This window comes from Solea senegalensis, linkage group LG4 (assembly GCF_019176455.1).
Source record: "Solea senegalensis isolate Sse05_10M linkage group LG4, IFAPA_SoseM_1, whole genome shotgun sequence".
NCBI classification, from domain to species: Eukaryota; Metazoa; Chordata; class Actinopteri; order Pleuronectiformes; family Soleidae; genus Solea; species Solea senegalensis.
The window spans coordinates 10,510,744-10,532,635 of NC_058024.1; the positions used below are offsets into that span (position 1 = coordinate 10,510,744).

General features: G+C 39.0%; 1 protein-coding gene across 6 annotated transcripts in view; it reads right to left on the bottom strand.

Annotated features, from left to right (window-relative positions):
- dlgap4b (discs, large (Drosophila) homolog-associated protein 4b) overlaps positions 1-21,892 on the bottom strand; it is a 124,496-nt gene that overhangs the window by 94,983 nt on the left and 7,621 nt on the right. The window contains exon 1 of one of the 6 annotated variants that reach the window (XM_044023738.1): positions 3,143-3,944. The exons of 4 other annotated variants lie outside the window; for them this stretch is intronic. The gene's annotated coding sequence lies outside the window, so the exon portion shown is untranslated. Of the gene's footprint in view, positions 1-2,911; positions 2,930-3,142; positions 3,945-21,892 lie in introns of those variants that run through there. One more of the 6 variants, XM_044023739.1, reaches the window with a different exon arrangement.

A 21,892-nucleotide genomic window follows, 5' to 3' on the forward strand; every position in this document is an offset into this window, starting at 1 on the left:
GTGAGGGGAAGATTCAGATCACCTCAGCCATCATGAGTATTATAACTCTTTTATATGAGGGAGGCTTGGATTGAAATGAGGGAGACAAAATGATGCCTGAAGCAAAAGTGCCAGCCTGGTGCTATATTTAAAAGCAACATCCATAACACTGGAGCAATAATGAATCCCTTTAACCACAGTGATACGAACAGAAGACCAGGACTAACGTCTTCTCATCTTCTGCAATCACCAGTTCTATCACAGCCTTAAGAAAATATTACACTTAAAGCTACAGTCCGTAACTTTGGGTTGTTTTTGCCATTGTTGATGTTGTTATTCTGCCTCTGTTTGGTCTTCGTGAACAGAAACTAGCCTGGTGCATTAGCCTAGCTTTCCAATGATACGCTAACATCAGCCTAACTTTGCTGTCTGGAGTCTGGTGTGTCTGTGTCGCAAGCTTTTTTGCTTAAAATGTAGCTAATAGAGCTAAATATCAGGTAAATCTCATGCAGCTCTATTTGGGAACGGACCTTGCTTATTTTTTTTCTGCAAACTGCTTTTTTCATGGCAAGATTTATCTTCCACCACAATTTCAATGTCTGCGTCACAAACAGAGATGTGTATTGGCAAGAATACGGGGTGATAATACAATATACAGTTTTGCACTACATTGGGATACTATAAGCAAGATGATATATTGAACCTCCCCCTCAAAAAAAGAAAGAAAGAAAGGGAACAGAAAAACTTAAGAATTATATGCATAAACAATATACAGTTGTTGTTTTTTTTTTATCTGATCAGAGGAGTTGAAAGAGGGGGAGAGAGTCAAATGGCCCAAAGCTTATTGGCCAGTTGTCTATCTCACCTTCCATTCATCTTTCCCCGTTTTCTGTTAACCTGCTGACATGTCTGTTTTGCCACTCTAACTAATTGGTTTCTCATAAAGCCTGTACACCCATTTAATTTCATTTGTCTGATTTTCTCTCTCCTGTATTTTTACTCTCACACGCACAGTTGATCCTGCTTTTATCTGACTGACCAACCCGCTTTGTAAAACCACCACAAAAAACCTTTTCCGTTTTTAATCCCGTTCCTTTCTTCTCCCTCTTATATTACAAAAGGCATAAAGCGGACAGCGAATGTTTCACTGCGATATCAATGCAAAGAAGTCTATTTTCAGATAACAACCATGACATCGCTCCCCTCTTTCTCACTCTCTCCTGCATCTAATCCTTTACCATTTCCCAGTATGGCCCTGTTTAAAGGTAGTCTGACTCAGGCAGTGCAGCAAGGGAGTTGTGTGCCATAATCCACTTTGAATGTGGAGGATTTACCCATTCTACATCTTTTCTCTCCTATCGGTGACAGAAGTATGGCCTCTGCAGCAATAACCCATTGGCAAGCACCGAAATATTGCTTCATGGCTGTGAAATGCAGCTGATAAGACCACCCAGCACCAGATGGGGCACATAAGGACAATCACCTACCAAAGTGTTTTTGGAAAGCACTGTGCGAGAAGCCCAAGGATGAACTCTTGGTGTCATAGTGTTATTAAATTACAGGGCAGTTTAGCAGGGAGCACAGAGGACTCAGTCGATACTTCATATCACTCCATATATATTTTATCAGCTTCTCTATTCACAGGAGTACAGACGGTTACTCAACCACCTCACATATTTCCATGGACCCACATGACACTTGAGGATCACTGGGTTGCAGTCATACAGCATCCTCTTTATTCCCACTAGACAGCTACCTTGTAATTACAAGAGTTTCATGTCAGCAAAAGCTCATTTCTTCAAAACACACACGTCGCTTTTTCCAACAGTACATGAACCACGGGTCAGAGTTCCCTCAGTTATTTCTCCATCCTTTCATCTGTAATGGTCTATAATTGGTCCCTAACATGGCCAAACAATGCTGGTCACTGTTGCAGTGCAACTGAAGCTTACTCCAGGGAGAATACTGAGGACTGTGAGTGCTAACTTCCTGCTCTAATTCCTGCTCTACTTCATGGCCCCTATAAGTTATATTGTTCTGGCTTACTTTACTTTCTATCTAGTCCATTGCTGACAAACATTTATGCTGTAAAAAATGTATATGTTTATTGAAATGAGGAAAAGGATTAGGCCATTATTACATCTACCAAGGAGGAATTGTTTCTGGACACATTTTTCTGTTTGTTGTTCTGTCTGTCTGAGCAGCAGAACTTAAAAAGTGAAAGACAGATTTGGATTCAATTTTGGGTGGAACTTAAGTTATGGAATAAATTATTAGATTTTGGTGTTGACACATACAGCAAAGAATGAAACATACTCTGAAGATGTCAATGTCTGTCCATCATATTGTACATTATAACAACCGTTAAAATATCTGATAATAACATTTATGGTTTCCAAAAGTCCTGCTTATAAATATATATAATATCTCTACAACTTTTTACAAATTGCTGAGGATTGTGTAGACACGTTCAGGATACATCAGCTTCAGTGAACAAGGTAAACATAGTACCTGCTGCACATCAGCATGGTAGCATTGCCATTTTAAGCATGTAGGCATGCTGACATTTATTTTTTTGTCATTCCAAAGCACTACTCTACCCGAGTACACCGTCACAGAAATACTGGCATGCAGTTGTTGACTCCTATGATACATTCAAATGTGCCATGAATTCAGTATTCCGAGAAATATATGGCAAAAACAAGATGGGGTTTATTTACCCACCATGTGTAGTAAAGTTTTGCCCTTTGAAACACAAGGTCATGCACATTTTTTGGTCGAGTTTAAATATTCAACAACATTTTAATGTGACTCGTAGTCTTTACATTGACTGTGTATCTAATCTCATTACCCAAAGGAATTCTTCTAAACAATAAAACGTTGAATCTATATTAAATGTGGGCTATTATGGTGTGTTAGATATTTGTTATACCTATATTGTGATATTCTGTAGCAGCAGTGTAGTCAGGGATGAAGTAATTCAGGCTGTTAATTAAGGCCTCCATCTGTGATCTATTTCATAGGCTGATAGAAGAACATATGTCATTTACAGAACAATCAATTAAACATATTATTGGCCGGTGAACAATGACTTGCTACAATAATCACTTTGACATTAAAGCTGTAAAACAACCTCAACATATCGACCGACACAGCAGCTCACCTCTGATCTGTAATTGCCCCCGGGAAGCTCCTTACTATGGTAACGACCCCTCATGACCATCACAGTGGCACAACAGCTGTAGTCGTGGCAACACTTGGCTTCTGAAGCTCTTTCACACAAAATAAAAGGACAAGACAGGGCAAGAGGCTCCCTCTCATCATCCATTTCTGTTCATTCCTACTTGGCCACTCTTCACCTTGCATTCTCATCCGACACTATATTATATTATATATTATTGCCTTGTTTACAGGAGATAATGAACTGCCTAATGTTCTACTCATGCAAATGGACTTGCAGAGTCATAAATACACAGATTGTTGCCATCATCACAATTATTATCCAAGATGTATTCTCTATTTCATGTTATTTTCACATTTAGCAACACTGATATGGATTGATTAATAATCCTGGCAAGTTCAGCGGTAATCCATCCAAAAACAAAGCAGAAAAGCATACTGTACCTTCACCTTCTATCAACCTCCCTTTTTTTTTTAAACCCACTCACACTCAGAATTCTCCCATTCTCTTTCTTTTTACTCCCATCCACCTTTTCTGTAATACACACTGTCATTTTCGGCTTATATCCACTTATCCCTGTCAATGTTTTCTACCTCTCCTGCCCCCACACTATCATTTACTCTCTCGCACGCCCGTCTCACCTATCAGTCTTCAGGTCTAACAGTCTCACTCTTGCTCTGCCTCTCCATCAGCACATCCCCCTGAGCTCTGAGTGGCCCGAGTATCCCCATGAGCTAAGATCCTGAAATATTGATGTCCTCGGGTACGGGCAACCTCCAGCAGGCGCTGCGGGAGGTACAGACCAGGACTACAGGCAGGTAGAGTCAGAGCAAGTGAACATTAGCAAGGAGGACTAGTAGTCATGACAGATGGAGATGGAATGAAACAAATGAGAATAATTTATACAGCGTATGTTGTACGCGTGTGATCAAAATAAAGGGTTGAGTGATTCATGGTTTTAGCCACTGCCTCTGCCCGTTATGTTGAGATGAAGGTCAGATGGAGGCTCCACAGCCATGGTTATACAGTATTTTTCTAATTTAAGGGCCAAATTTGCTGTAGGCACATGATTTTCTCCAGATCATTAAGAACAGTTTTTTATGGGCTCCATGTAACAAAATAATGCAGACCACTCCTGGATCCATGAACAATTTTGTTTTGTCCAAACACTTACTCATGAAACACTCAATTTCTCGCTCTCAATTTTCTCAATTTTTCCCTTATAAGACAGATCTCATCAATGGTCACAGCACCTGTTGCTGATGCATTCAAGGAACCTTGTAAATGTCATAATTTCTGTTGAAACACATGCAAAGAAATGTTGCTGCGACTGCCACCTTGTCAATTAGTCTTTTGAGAAGAATGGAAATACATTATTTCATTAATGTGATCATTTAATCATTTTAATTTGCCATGAACATTGTTTTTGTCCTTGGCATAGCATAACACTGACATGTTTCTCAGCTTGTGTTATTTTTCCTTGGGGAGTGGGGCTATCAGTCGAATAATGTCTTCTCCGCTTTTTCATGCTTCAAACGATCATTATTCTATTGGCCTTTAAAAATCGGTCGACCTCTAGCTGCAAACCATGTTATCCCAGCTGCCAGCTGGCCTCTTCACAAGCATCCTGTGATTTGCTTCCAGGTGATCTTCATCCAAAGAGGTGCATGTGTGGTGGACTCATTCTGCACAGCGTCCACTGCTCACTGAACATGCTTTCCCAGATTAGCCCTAACACAAGCCTGAGCTGTTTGTTTGTTTATGCACCCCTCCCCCCTTCCCTGCTCCTCTTTCCTGTTGTTTTCCACCATCTTATTCCATCTCTCTTGACATCTCTCTGCCCCACAGCTAACCCCTCCTTTTCCTTCCCTTCTGATTTTCTGCTTGTTAGACCCTTAAGTTTTGAAAATGTTCTGCATGTTCTGTGAAGACAGCTTCTTCTCTGGGTGACTTTTTCCTCTCTGCTGAAGGTGACCTTGCCACAGAGACCCACAAGAATCACCATGGAGACAACATCCAGATAGGTGATGCTTATGGAGAGACAGAGGGGGAAGGGGGGTTGACAAAGGATTCAGAAAGCTCCAGAGCTTGTTTTCTCCGGCTCCTTGTTCATGGTCCCACCACTCCGATTTTGATTACTATATTATTGCCTCTTTCAATAATTCTCTCCCTCTCTTGTTGTCTGCTTTTTTTCTTGGATCTTGAAAACACCAAAGCTGTCCTTAAAAAAAAGCAGCAATTATATTAAATCAATGTGAGATAATGGATTATGCCTTTATTTTGCTAAACCCCTTTTTAGAGGATCTATAAATGTAATTTACATGATGAAATAGTGCATGCTTAATCTATATGACAACTGCTGACAAAGTATCCAATCTATGCCTACCATTTCAATTGAGCTTTCTTGAACACTGGCAACATATATCGTAAATAACGTCAAAATGCAGCGCTGTAATAAAGTGTGTCCAAAAGGAGGTCATATTGTTGAACGTACTGTGGTTGAACACACTTTTTAATCAGATTTGAAGTCTTTATGATGACGAATGTGTCACATTTGAGCATAAATATTATTCATGCTTTTTATCCAGGCAGGATTTGATCTATATCAGGACTCTCAGTGTATTGATTCTCAAAGATTGCATCGTCTGTAATCACAGCACACATCTACATCTTATGAAAACCATTGTTGTATGTCCTGTACCAGGGATTTAAAAACATCTCCCAAACTTCATTGTAGATGTTACTGTATCAATCAAAAGTGTGGACTGGTTTAATGAACAAAACTTTGTCCTTTCTATCATCTGGTTGACCGGGGCAGAAATGAGTGTGATGCATCATGAAATGAAAATATCACCATGCACGTAATTCATGTATTTGACCACATGAAAGGAACAGAATGAGAGGAGACTAAATGTCTTGCATTGCTGCTGACATTGCAAAGTGTTGACATTAACACAACCAGCAGACATAGATAAAAACGCACAACAGGGTAATATTATCAGTGGGCTTAAAGTCTAAAAGTCACCCCTGTCTCAGTCACACAATAACATGATCCAAAATCAATTTTAAAAATGTCAAATAATGTAGCTTTAATTGAAAATAAATAAATAAAAATAGTTTTTTTATACTGTATTTGTCTGCACTGTAAAGTAAAACCATCTTTGGCTAGGCAAAACAACAAATGGCTTTGAATGCCAACATGCCACTTTATTAGGTACACCCATTAAACTGCTTGCTAGCACAACTATCCCCATATCCTCAGCCTATCATACTGCAGCAATTCAATGCATTTCAGCATGTGTAAATGGCAACAACCTGCTGATGATCAAAGTGAGCATCAGATTGGGGAAGAAAGGTGACTCTGAATAGTGTGTGGTGTTTGTTGGTACCAGATGGGCTGGTCTGAATATTTTAGAAACTGCTGATCTGCTGTGATTTACATGCACAATCAACTCCAGAGTTTACAGATAATGGTCTTAAAAATAAAACAAATCTAGAAAAACCAGTGTAAGTTGCAACATAAACTCATAAAAACACTTGTTAGACCTAAAATATGCAGATTATATGCAGATCATCTCTGAAATCACAAACAAAAAAGTGATTAAAAACACAACCCAGTGAAACCAGGTGATGCCTGCCGTGTTTTAGTAAACACTTATTCTCCTGTGGCACCAGTCAGGTCTGTTCACACTGTGCTCTTCAAATGTAGCCAATCACATGTTTTGCAAAGCAATAAGCATTTATTACAAATTATACAGATATTGATAAGCTCAGTTGAATGCTGCAGCTTCTCTGAGATGAGGATTTGAAAATCACAAGTGTGGGACTGTGATAGAATATAGGGTGAAAGACAGAAATACAGAATACCTGCGTGTGTATGACAGTGAGACAGGAGTTACGGTAAAGATGCAAGGCGTAGAGTTTTTAAATATCTGGGGTCAACCATCCAAAGCAATGGACATAGCACAAGATAGGTGAAGGCGAGTGTGCAGGCAGAGGGGAGTGGGTGGAGACGGAAGTATAGCAGCAAAAGTGAAAGAGAAGATCTACAAAACCACCGTGACCCGCTATGTTGTATAGCTTGGAGACAGTGGCAATGGCTAAAAGACAGGAGGAGGAGCTGGAGTGACCAGGATGGACAGAATTAGCAATGAGCATATTCCATGTCAGCCCAGGTGGAACCGTTACAGCATAGAAGTAAGGTACATAAAGTTGAGATGGTTTGGTTATGTGCAGAGGAGGCAATGTGAATATGTCAGGGGTGTTGAAGATGGAGGTGCCAGGCAAGAGGAAAAGAGGACGACCACAGAGAAGGTTCATTGAGTGGTGAAGGACAACATGAGTGTAACAAGAAGAGGACACATGGGATAGGGCAAGATGGAGGCAGATGATCTGCTGTGGCGACTGCTAAAAGGAGAATCTGAAAGAAGAAGAAGAATCAGTGTGGGACTGTGAGATTGATTGATTCTGGTTTTTAGCTTCTACCCTGGACTGAATCCTGGTAAATAGGGCCTGATGATGTCCAAAGGACAATTTATTCAGTGTCCTGTGCCTAAAGTGGCCAGTGTGTGTTAGTGTGCATGCATATGTGCGCTCACTATAGATGTTCGAGTGCTTACTTGTCTGCATGAGCACGTGTCTGCTCTGTGCCTGGCCGGTGCCAACACTGAGTGAAAGCAGCGTGGCTTAAACAACAACAGCTAAATGTGGAGAACTAGATGGATGGAAGCAGCTCGGAGTCTCTGCCCCACCACTGATAAAGAGTGTTCAAGGGCACGCTGCAGAGATGGAGTGAGGAAGAGGGACAGAGACAGTAGAAGTGACAGAAAAGAGAGATTGTGAGCAATGTGAGTGGAGAGCAATACCATCGAGTAAGATGGAGTTTGACAGAAAGACTTGGCCATTGTTGTCTCTTGGCAAAGAAGAATTGGTCATTCCACTTCAACCAAATTGATCATAAAACAGTCTCAACAAAAGAGCAGACTCAGCTTTGTCTGCTGAGAATATAACACAGTTTATACAGGTGCAACACCAATGTTGACACTCCTGACACAGGGGTGACGGTTCAGTATATGCAATACATGGGGATTACTGTAAGCAAGGCAATCTATTGCAACCTCTACCCCACCCCAAAATACTGTGAAATAGCAGAAAGTCTGTTGCCAAATTGTGGCTGGAGGCTTAACTACAGCACAAAACCACTAACAGACAACCACTATCAAAATAGTCTTTAGAGTAAAGTCTTCTCATTATCTAATTATTAGTGGAAAACTAAACTATATATCAATCAAAATTTAATTACAGAACAATCTAATCAACATGGCTGTGCTCACTTATTTTCCTTTGAACAGGGAGTGTGCCGTAAGGAATTTGTCCTTAAAACCTCCAACAACAAGTTGGTTCTTTTATAAATCCATACTTGGTCTCACATAAAACATTCAACAAAAAGGAGAAAATAAAATACACTTAAATGTATGTAGACTCAAATATGCCAAAGCGTGTTCTGGGTTGTTTTGACTTAAGGTACATGAATATGTTGCCATATTTTTGTTTGTTGTGGAGGTTAGCTATGCAGACACAGAACAAACTAAATTAGCATGAAAAGCACAAAACTGGGCCTGAGGCACAAAATTAAAATTAGACTGAATTAGTTGCAAAGAGTCTTTCTGTTAAAAAAATAAAAAAATAAATAAAAATCTGCCTTGGGAAATCTAACACGTTGAACCTATGTACAGACACTTTAGTACAGGGGTGTCGAGCCTATGGCCCGCGGGCCAGGACCGGCCAGAGGGTCCAATCCGGCCCGCAGGATGAATTTGTGAACATTTCACATTATGATTGGAATCTAATGATATGCTGAAATGCGATATTTTTTAGTTCTGGTTGCTGTGACTAAATGTTTTGTGCCATTGAAGATCCAGTGTGTTCTGTAAGTTGTTATGCACACATGTAAATGGTGAATTTAGGCACAATATTTTTGAAATTGCACAATTTTTCTCAAGAGTCGTTCATAATATGTATATCATTAAATGTAAAACAAAGGGAAACATTGGCGTTCGTGTTGTTTAGAGGTTATTATGCTTATTATTTTATTGGTCCGGCCCATTTGAGATCGAATTGCACTGTATGTGACCACTGAACTAATATGAGTTTGACACCACTGTTTTAGTATAACTCAGTAATACACCTCAGTGTATTAGCTACAGCTAACACTTCATATTTCTGTGTAAAACTTCAAGTAAACCTTAAGCAGACCAAAAAAAATTGAATTTTTTTAATAATAATGTCAATAATGTCACTCTCAATTCCAACAAAAAAGGTTCCTCATTTTAACAACAATGTTCCATAATTACAGAGCACATCATGCTTCTACAAATGAGATCGTGTTTGATAAAGTGAATAATGTTCAGTTGCAGGTTTCCGGAAGAGATCGGAGCATTTTTCTAATAAGTTAAATGAGTCTCAGTGTGACCTTTCAGTGACCTACAGATAAGCAAGAGTACAATTTTGGCGAGTGAGGGCTACAGCTGGTATGTTGCATTAGCACATTGATGAGTAGACAAAGTAGGTTGAATGAGGTTAACCTTATTAGGCAAATGGATCCTTTTCATTTTTGGACAAAAAACAAAAAGGTGTCAGAATAAATCTACCATTGCTATTTTTAGGAATTTCAAAAACACGAGCTGACATTTTAATGTGCAACCATGTCACATTAAAAATGGTCCAAATAATCTGAAGAGAGGAAAAAATAGCAAAGGATGGAGCCATACACAACAATGACTGCACAGAAATCACACACTTTATCTGTCAAAACCAGACCTGCAGAAAAGCACTTTGCACATTCATGCTTAGTGTGAAGCTTTTGTCACTGAGACAGTCCTCACCTCTGTCTCATGGGAATTTTAGGAGAGCCAATAGATTTATAGATCTGATACGAGCTAAAAGGTCTTTCTTTGGGCAGTTTATTCATATGTAACAATATCTTTTAAGCTTTATCCAGTCAATGCAGTTGTCACATCACTGAAGAAACTTGACACTTTTATTATTTAAGACTTTAATTATTTAAGACCGAGGTCAACATTTTTAAAGTTCCTCTTCTGTCAGGTATACATCAAACTAAACAGAATGCAACGTGGTTTGTTACAGTGCTACAGTAAGGACCTGAGGTGGTGGAGAGGTTTACTCTCTTATTTAATTCAGATTCAGTGTTGCTTGATGCTGACTCCTCCTTTTTTTTTTACTTGTCCTCATAATGTGCAATATATCAGCTTTAATCGCATCACATTGAAATTCCACTATACCAAATGTTTTGCCTTTTATTTGCAACAGCTGCTTTTATAAATCTGAAATAACACAAAACTATTTGTCTAAAAAAAAAAGGCCTGTAACATAACAACATTAATTCAAATGAACCACGAGTCAATTCTGTCTTTGCAAAACATCGCTACCTGATAGTTGATACTCGACTGCAGGGAATATTTCTACCTTATGTCTGCCTCGTGTCAGTCCTGCAACTCAAGTGAGCAATTGAGAATGGAGAATGGAGACGATGCTTAAAGAAAAAAACACTTATTAAATCTGCTCTTAGCCCAAAATATTACAGTCACCATTAGTGTTGCACAAACATTTTAGTATAACGCCACATCTTCACCTGCTCGCTCTACCCTTAGGTTCAAATGTCAGACTGTCACAGTGATTTGCTGATTCTGTTGTAGATGACATACTGAGAAGTTGGAGTTTGCTTCTTTGTGTGTCTATTCAAGAGATTATTCTATATTGTATATTTCTACACTGGCAGACTGGTGCAATTGGTTCAAAACACTAAGATACACAGTACATTCATTTCCACCATTTATCCATGACTGTTTTTGGTGAAACTCACTTTTTTTGACTTGGGATAATGATACACTTTTTTTTTTTTTTTAATTCATTTACTTTAACATAAAAGAATTAACTTGCCAAAGTTTAAACGAGGACCAAAGTTAAATATACAAAAGAAGAACAGCCGTGAAACTGACTCCATTGTGCCATTTTCTTTCTTCTTCTTCTTCTGACTTGTTTTGTTTCCGGCGCATTAGTGACACGGTGTGATAAAACACCACAGGGCACAACAACTGGCAATAGGAATTGTGCTACTAATCTTTAAAGCGGGTTCACTCAGGTCATGGGCATACCTGCTAATTTCAGTGTGAAATAGGCTTTACTGTGCTTTTCTTTCCTTGCAAATGTAACATAAATATCCTCAGGTATGACAGTGTGTGCCAGTCAAGATTGTTCTGTGGTGTTCATGCGAACTAGTGCATGAAATCCTGCAGGAAAAAAACTATTTTGGTGGAATGAGTCAGATCGGCGTTAATAGATTATATATCTTCTCTTAAGCAACCATCACGGTTGATAATACTAAACTTGCCAGGTTCAAATGCTCGGGAAATATGCTTGAAGATCACAGACCTGAATGAGAATTGAAGGAGATTTGACACAAATCAAAGTTATGTGAGAGTCAGGAGTCTGTTTATTTAACACATTGGTGTTTTGGCCTCACTGTGACTTAACAGGGATAAGATTCAGTCATCTTAAGCCATATAAATCCCACATGCTCAAATGCACTGCTGGTGGAGGAGTGGAGTAGGAATCACAATGTTTCTGTGTGTTGTCAAGATGCAGTCCAGGTCATTTATATAGGTCAATAACAAGGACAGTGGCAGTTTCAGGAAGGTAGGGGACCGGGAAGGAGGGTCTGAGGGGGCATGAAAAGGAGCACAGAGAATGCAATGGGAACAAGGCAAGAAGGAATAAGGCAATATCTTTAAAAGAGACAGAAGCTGATCTGAAATCACCCTGCCAGGACAAATTTAAACCAAAGGAGATAAATGCACATTTAACAGCTGCCTATGAGCCTCAGATTGGTCCGACCTACACTGTCAGACACATACAGTACGCACATATGCCATATATTATGTGTGTCCTTGCTTTGACAAGTACTTATGTAAATATGCATGACATATTAGTTTGTACAGTATATACTGTATATATATATACACACACACATATATGTATGTATACATATATATACACACACACATGTATGTATATGTATATATATATATATCACTATCTTAACCCTTCTGACCTACACACAAACACACACACACACACACACACACAGGTTTGTGCAGCTATTCTTCTTAGGACACTGCATTGGCCTCCATTCAATTGGACGGCCTAAACAAAGTGCTGTCCCTAACCTTAACAAAAACCAGTTAATAACTATCTCTAACCTTAACCTAACCACAATTCAAATAGTAGCCCTAAAGTTTACCAGTTCCTCAGAAAATAGGTTCCCCCTTCATAAGACCAGGTTTTGGTCTCCATGAGGACTACTGGTCAGGACAAGGTCAGTGTTTATGACAGAAAAGGTCCTAAACAGGTAACCAACACCAGTGCATCACCAGAAGGTCCAGCTCACTAGTTCAGAGTTCATCATTATTCTTTCTTATTCTCTTGGGTCCGCAGATTAATGACAGAACAGGTTCCTCCTCAAGTCAATTTTACAGAGGTAGCGTTGGAGTAGCCAAGCTATTTTCGTCCTTTGTGAGAGGGACCATGTGCAGCAATTTCCACAGACAACCCAGACAGCTACCTACAGCATAGCACACCTCCACCTCGTTATCCTCTCTCAACTGTGGAGCACTTCATTACTTTTCTCCATCCATTACTTGTCTTTTTCACCTCCAAGCAACATTTATATGTCCTCCTCTCCTTGCGGAGTTCTATACTTCCATTTCCACTGACAGCAGTGCTGATAATTAGGTCAGCATTTGGCCTATTTAAAGCAGAAAGAACTCGGAGGGCTGAGATTTGCTCTGTCACTTAAGATCAACAAAGACAGCTACGGATCACACATTAGGGCCTTTTTATGAAAAGCTTTGGTGACAAAAGCATCAAATTACCCTTAATATGAGGAGTTGTGTTGCACGGCTTACTTTCTGACGTACTTTCAAAGTAAAGAGGTCGAGTGAGGTTTGGCATCAAATATGTATGGCCTCATGTGGCAGGCTAACTGTACTGGACAAGTGCAAAATGTGCCGCTGCTGTGAAGGTCAACCTTTCTCACATATTGACACACATATAGCGATTGTCCAGGTATTTACTTGCAATATCACGTTGCACGGGTATTGATTATGACCTTGGTCCCATGACAGCACCTGTGAGATGTTAAATAAGTGAGTGGATTGACTAGAACACTAAGCCTTGAAGACTCAGTGAGGTGATTACCAATTGGGTCATTGATCTTCCCGACACTGCAGTGACCCATTTCAAGAATATCCAAAACAATCTCTATCAAAGATTTCCTATTAAATAGGATTACGTCTCTCTAAAAGGCTTTCAGTTGCTTTCTAGCATCTGGGGAGGTTATTGAAGCCATTATCATGTCCATGTTTCGTGACATGCAACTTTCTTGATTTTTTATTAAGATGTTATTACATTAGCCATCATGAAACTATTAAAAAAAGCTTAAAATTCCCCCTGCACCACTTTGGAACTACATGGCTAATTGATATGCTCACTTCAGAGACTTAATGTGATGAACTTATAGGTCATTACACTGCTGTTGGGTACAATTTCTAAGCAGTTAAGCCCACACAATTGTATATCATATAGACATTATACAATTAACTTGCGGTATTACAGCATTTTGCTCTATGTTGCAGCCACTTCACTCGAGGCAGTGCAGCTTCCATAGCCAAAGACTGTATGGCAAGAGGCATGAGAATCACTGCTGGGAATTTTACTTCAGGGTAAGCAATTGTCTCCTCCAAGAGGAGGAGGAGGAGGAAGATACATGTCAGTCAGTATTCAAACAGCCTCGAGGCAACAATGACCATCTTATCATAGACAGTATGACATTGTAATAGTGTTCCCCGCTCGATGCTTCGAGTGTCACCTGGAAGAAAATGTTGCTCCATGCATGCCGGCAAACTGTTCAACATTTATTTTTCTTGTGTGTTCATTTCAGCGCTCACTGTGCACAGTAACATGTCTCAGGGGAGGTTCTTGATCTCTCCAAATTGTCAAGTGTGACCTCCATTACTTCTAGTGTGGCTCTCCTGGGCCTCCACAGATCAACACAACATAAGTTTGCCTCTAGTGCTTGGTGAGTCATTGACACACAAACCTGATCAGCCTCACTTTCAGCCTAAATTTGAACTGACTGTTTCCTGATAGGTTGAATAGTCTTTTGGTCCATCATAATGCCTCCTTAGATTGAATAATTCAAACAGATATGGTCATTAAATTTGATAAAGACAATCATGTCCTCATTAGGATGAATTCCACTGTACATTCCCTCTCGCACCATCATTAGGTCAAACCTGATTTTGTCCAATATTTTGGTTTAAGAAAAACCAATAAACCTCAGCTTTAGTGAATGTTAGCATATAAGCACATAAACCTAAGATGGATAACATGGTTTACATTATACATGCTTAACATCTTCATTGTGGCTGTGTAATAAATTAAGACAAAACATACAATCTCAACTGGCATACACTGTATAAACAAACCATATGCATGCATGCATGCAAAGACCTCGGTCAATTTAAAGGTCCAGTATGTAAAATTTAGTAGGGTTTATACGCAAAAACCTTTAGTTCAGTATGTTTGTAAAAGTGTATAATCACAATTGCTTAGTTTTCGCAGTTTTAGAATAGGCCTTGTATATTTACTTTGAGTAAGAGCCATGCATTATGGCGTTCGCCATCTTTCCAAGTTTGTAAACTAGCCCAAATGAACATGCACTTTGCTGAAGGTTACTACGCAAATGAAGAACAACTCTTCCACTCACATAAACCCACTGCATAAACAGTGTAGTTGTTTCCTTTTTGGAATACATAGGCCATCACATTTCTCCAAACACTCCCGTTTCTTGCACTCTGAGCTTTAGATGCCATGAAAGCCTCTTCAACACTAAAATAAGTAAGATAAAATAAGTAATACTAATAAAATGAATATTAACACCATTCTCGGTGCCAGTGGTTGAGTTGCCCTGTAGTGTTTCTTCACCCCTGCATCTCCTGTGTGTATAATGTGATGTCACAAATGTACCTGAAACAAAATTAGTCAGACGAAGAAAAAACAACAACACAATGGAGCTCTGTGACAGTGTTGCAGTCGTTACTATTTTGTATCTTTTACGTTGGTCCCTAAATTTAAAGAGAACGATTTTAGGGAGCGTATAACATATATAAGTGACCTTGGTTTACTTTTACTGATCCAAGCTGGAGCTGATAAAATCCTGCATGCATTGCAGTGTCATTTGACCTGAGAGTGAATGCTAATGAAACACATTCCTGCTAGTCAGAAAACTTGTTTAAAGCCAGGGTTAAACAGATTTTTTTTGTAAAATTCTTACACACTGGACCTTCAATCTGTTAAACTCAAACTATAACCACCATGGTGCCTTCAATGTTGTTTTCCCAGTGGGATCAGCTGATTTTCCACACTGGTGATTTAGCATCATTGCCTGAACTAATCCGTCACTCCTTCTTTGTTTGCCTGTCACAGCCAGGGAACAAGGTTATGTGCTGTTGATGAGACACAGGGAATGACTGCTGTCCAGACAAAATACTTACAGGCACAAGTACCACATTATATTGTATATTATTCCTGTGCCAGTTTAAATGTACATGACATGATTCCGCTTAAGCACAGTCATTTATAAAGATTATAATGCCATGCCCTGAAATCCATTTGTCTGTTTTCATTTGATTGTACAAACAACTGCTCATGTTGCAACATGATTTCATTATAATCTGCTCTGTAATGGTATTAACATACTATATGGGCCAGATCCAAGCTGGCTCTATGCTGCTACAAAGCCTACACAAACAAACAAGCAAAGAAAAGGTCATTTGTAATATTTACTACTGAGGTGACATGATTCATTTGATAGTAGCAAAGAATTTCACTGACATGGCTAACAACATCAGAACTATCGCTCAGTCACAGTTTGGGTGTGTGTCACACAGATTGATGTAGCCTGTTTAAAATAACAGCCAACAGAGTGCATTGCATTGTAGCCATTAAACATAAAGCACAGATCATGCAGCATTGAAAAGGTTAATGATTGGTGACACAGATACAATATATTATTTAGTCAGCACATTTAATGGGATGGATTTCTCAAAAGTCTTAGCTTCACCAAGAACGGTAAAAATGTGTGGTTATTTATGTTGCAGAAATGTACAGAAGTGATTTTTATGGGTAATATAAAAAGTATATGAAAGTCTGTCCTTTATGAATCTGTATTTTTCTGTCACTCTCTTTTTGTAGTCAGTTAAAAAGCGTATTATAATATTCAATGACAAAATGATTCGTTAGAAAAGAATGTATTTTTATCTACTGTCAATTGTTTAAGGTGCTCGTTTGGATACAGATTTGTTCAATGTGAGCATAGCATGGTAAAATGAAATATTTGTAACATAATGGAATTGTCTGAAAGCTGAGACTGATCCTCACTCTATGGTGTTGAACCGAGAAGCCAGAAATCATTTATCTTTGAAGGTTTCCCCACTATATAGTCACACTGTGTTTTTATTACCTTATTCTACCTTTTGAAATTCAAAATTCGGCTTGAAGCATCAACTCTAAACTTCATCCTGACTTCATTAGATAATGCCAGGCAAAAGGCATAGGACTTTCCAAATCAGTTTGGTCAGGTGCTCATTACAGTGGGGAACATGATTATATGAATAATTGATTCTCCTGCTACAGCACAGAATTCAGCAGACAGCATATTAGCTCTAACTCTGGCATCATTGTTTGAATTTACTGAAACGTTTGTCTGGTTTCACTGACAATAGTACTTGAATAATACGTATGGCCTCTTAAACCTATGAGTGAGCCCCAGTCCAACTCTACACAGCCTACATGAACAGCATCATCCCATTAAGCTCATTTAATTGACGTGTAGACATGAGAAGGTGAAGAAGAAACAGTCTATCAGTCTGTGATACTTTGTTCAATTAAAACCTAAATGATAGTATGCATCCACAAGACACTACACAGAACAATGTATAACATAAAAAACCTAAAAATAAAATAACATGGTATGTAGAAGCAGTAGCCTAAGATCAAAGATATGGTTGATGTTGGAAAGTTTTTTGTAGTTTCATGGAGAATACATGTCCTTATACTGTAATACACTACACCTAATAGAGCTGTGGTAGCTGACGTCACGCAACCAAAGCAATGCCATTTTGACAGGAAACGGCACAATTCAACCCATAGTCGTATATAACCAGCAGCATATATTATACTAGACAATATGTCACTGACTGTTTTAAAAGAAATTGGAAATAGCTGCCAAGCACCCGAATGCTGAAACTAACTTAACTATTATATGCTGTGAATGTGGATGCCAATGTCTCCCGCACTAATTAACTTAAATATCTTGTTTATTTTACATACTTTTATTGTGATGTGGAAGCGTTCTCTGGGGTAGAATGAGGGAGAGTTGATCTCCAGCTGTTTCCATACTCATGAAAAGCACCTGCGGGTATTGGAAGGATCAGATGTAGTCAGTCTGTCAGGTTCTGTAATAAATTGATCCATGGATTTAAAGTGCAGCGAGAACTTTAAAAGCTTGAAACCAGCATTGGCGCCGTTCATTTTTCAGGAGCTGACATGGCCGTGTAAGCAAACCGAGTAATGTGATGTCATGTTTTTGTCCTCCTGAATTTTAGCACTCATCTTTGCTCATTCGTTTTCTGGAGCTGTCTGTCTATTTCTCTCTCTCTCTCTCTCTGATACCTTTTATGAGTCACCTGCCGGCCTGTGCTGCTAAGGACTGTGGTAATTGTTCAAAACCAACTCGTATCAAAAAACATGGTGGGTTTATTTATATTTCAAAAACAGAGCACATCAAGCTGCTTTACAAATGATAAAAGGATATAAAACTCAGAGTAAAGGCTAGAGAGATGAATTAGCACAAAAATAAACAAAGAAAAAAGCATACGTTCAACATTGTACAAAAAATACACTATTGACATAAAAGCCATGAGAGTGGATTTAGAAGAATAATGACTTAAGTCTACTCAAACTACAAAACACACCATATCCTGTATAAGCAATAAGCCAATATGAAATGCCACTAAACATACTGTGTGCACTGGTGTTTACCAGAGAATTAGGGTTGTGTGAGCCGTGTTTACACAGAAATAAACAGTCTGAATCAGATATGAGACAATAAACGTCCATAGAACAGATGAATTGAGACCCAAACATAGAACCACGCCTGAAACTAAATGTGTGCCACAGTTATATGGCATCATATACACAGCAAACAGTTCAGTTCAGTCAGCATCACATCAAACAATCAGAGAGGGAAACCACACACTCCCTTTTTCTTTTCTTTTCTTTTCAGTGCTATTAATTTGTGCTATACTGGTATTTCTCCTGTGACAAAATGTGTTTGTTTAAGCACAAAAACAACAACACTGTAACAGTGTGTACTGTTTTACATTAAGAGATTACATACTTAATAAGATGCAAGTAAATATACATTTCAGGTCTGTTGTGCTTTAATATTCAACATATACAGCCTAGAAGCTCAGCAGACTGAAGGCATTAACAAATGGTCCAGTAGAGGGTGCACTGACCACAGCCTGGCCATAATTATGTCCACTGCCCCCTTGACCCTTCAAAAATCTTTGAAGGAATAGCAAGCCTCTTAACCCAAGTCTAATCTCAACCTTAAAACCAGGTCTTAACACTGAAAAAGCTCTTTAAAGTGGTAGGGCCCAGAAGAAAATGTCCTCACAATGTCCTTACAAAGATGACAGTAAAGTAAATACAAGTATAGACACACACACACACACACAGATAGAGTGACTGTGGTCATTTCTGTGGACACTAGAGAAAACTAGGAGAACCAAAAAGTATTTTAAAGAATGTTACCAATCACTGGGTTGTGTAATAAACTGAAGAAGGACCAGAATCTTCTACCAGTGTACATGAAGGCTTTCCCAGTGTGTGTGTGTGTGATGAAATGTTTTCTACTCAAATTGTAATTATGGATGATAGAGTTTACCTGGGCATTTTTTATTGGCTGATACCAAATACTTATCTGAATTTGTTAGTAACAATGTCATTTAAATGAATGATGAAAAATGAAATTTTCCTACAATGTTTTATCCTCTTTTTGAAGCTCTTCATACTGCTCGGAGTTGGAGAGGATGCAAGAGAACTTGTCAGATGCTAACTGCCCAGTAAGGAACACCTTACTTCTATCTAATCAGCCAATTACACGGCAGCAACTCTATGTATTTAGTCATGTAGTTATCATGCAGATGGCCGGCTGAGGATCAAATTGAGCTTCAGAATGGGAAACTAAAGGTAATTTCGGATATTTCATAAGTGGCATGGTTGTTGCCAGATGCCCATGTGTGTATTTCAGAAACTGCTGATCCACTGGGATTTTCATGCATCGCCATCTCTAGAGTTGACAGCGCAAAGAGAGAAAATATCGATTGAGAGTAAGACGACAGAAAAGACAAAGTAACTCGCAACATTAACCAAAATAATCACTCACGACAACCTAGTTATGCAGAGGACCATCTCTAAATGCACGACACATTGAAGCAGATGGGCTCGAGCAGCAGAAGACTACCCTGGGTGCCACTCCTGCCACTTTATTAGGCCTCCTCTGTATCTAATAAAGTGGCTGGTGAGTGTTTATCCAGAGAATTGAATTAAATTAAATATTTCTGGCCCACAGATCAGCAGTTTTCACTGGGTACCAAAATGATATCCGATATTAGATTATTGGATACCTCAGTTGTACAGTTACACCGTGGAAGATATTATAATGTGAGAATGTGAGGGACTGCTCTTACACTCTGCTCCTCTGGGCAAGTGCTTTAATAAATAGCAACACAGATCACATTATTATACCGTATTCAAAAACAGTACAGTGAACTCAACCGTTTCACTAATTCAAACTGTGTGTAGACACTTGTCTGTAGTAGGTGGTGAGGACACATTTGATTCAAATCTATCTTTGTGGAGACATTTTGACCTTGAGGGGACATCTTGGTTGGTCCTTATGAGGGTTTTGAGTGTTAAGACTGGCTAGGGTTAGAGTTAGAATTGTTAGAATTTATGTTAAGTTAAGGGGTTAAGGCGGGTAAGGAGTAAGGGAATCCATCATGTCTTTGAGTGTCCTCACTAAGAGAATGTGTATGTGCCTGTAAAATAAAAAGGAGGGAGTGATGAGGAGTGAGGCACTGCAGGTACATTAAAGAAGTGAATTAAACACAGAGGTGTGCCTCCTCTCTGCGAGTTCTTGTGTCCTCTAATTTAATTGTTACACTTGGTTCTCTGAGAGAGGCTCCGTCCGGCTGGGAAGTGGCCTTGCTTCTAATAAAGAATAATTCCCTCACGTTAAAGGCAACTGCTGGAGATGAGAGCAGGCCTTAGCTTACTGTCTCTTGGCTGTAGTTTCACAATTATATAGATTCCAAACAAAACGGCGTTACTCATCTTTTCACCTCAGTCTCTCCAACAAATGAGCTTTTTAAAATAAATCATGAACATTTTTCTTTATTGAACTTCATTTTCATGCAACTAATTATCTTGTACTTGGTTCCCTATCGTTTCAATTATTTTAGTCAAAACACATATTGTAAAAAAAACGAATTAATATAAACAGATTATTTCTTAATACATTGTCAGCTGAGGCCAGGGCCGGAGTGGAGCCAATTTTCACGCCCAAGACCACCCCACTATTTGTGATCGAGCACATTGAAATGTAAGAAATGGCAGCCTATATGTAAAAATGTAATAATATCACACTTCAAATAAACCATTAGTCAAATAAATAACAAAGAAACTAATCCTCACTCCGACCTGAAAATGATGAAGTCCTACGTCAACAACTCCCGCCTGAGCACCGCACTGGTTTCTGCTACTTGTCTGTGATTATGTCATTGTCTATGGACATGAGCATTGTTAAGATACAAAAGCAGTTAATCAAAGGGTTTTGCTCACACAGGTCATACTTTCTTTCATTTAATTCAAATCATTGTGGGAAATTCTGAGATTTGTGATTGTCGACTATAATACTTTGTGCCGCATTCACCAGATGCCATTTGATCATAATACCAGCCTCATCATCGTCTCTCTTTACCTTGACTCGCCAGTTGTGTCGCGCTGTGCACCTGTTGTGTTGTAGTTAATTATTTGTTTATACAACAAAACATAGAGCAAATTAAACAAGCTGTGTGTTATACCGTGTCTCCACTACATGTTCCCAGCTCGACTCTACATGGTTTGGTTGTGTTTCCATTACAATATAGTACCTCCTCAACGTGGGCGGTGTCACCACTGCACGTCTGCATGAAGCTGCCGTAACTTCATTATATACGTGACACACACAAACTAGAGACTAGTGACTTGTCAAGTAGTTGTTTTCAATGTACCGAATCACTAGAATCAGTTAATTAAAAAGATTTGTTGCTAAATACATCAGACTCCTCTGTTAAATGATGAGATTTTTGAAATGTCCTTGGTAAATGTTGGAGATTAACCAACCGTTTTTTGGATTGTTAAGTCTTTTTAATTAATCTACAATTCGGCATTGTTCGGCTTGATTCTCGTGTCGGACGTCTTGCTCATGCCTCTTCCAGTTACGGCAGTCTTACGACGTCACGGATAGTATCGTCTCAGCTCACT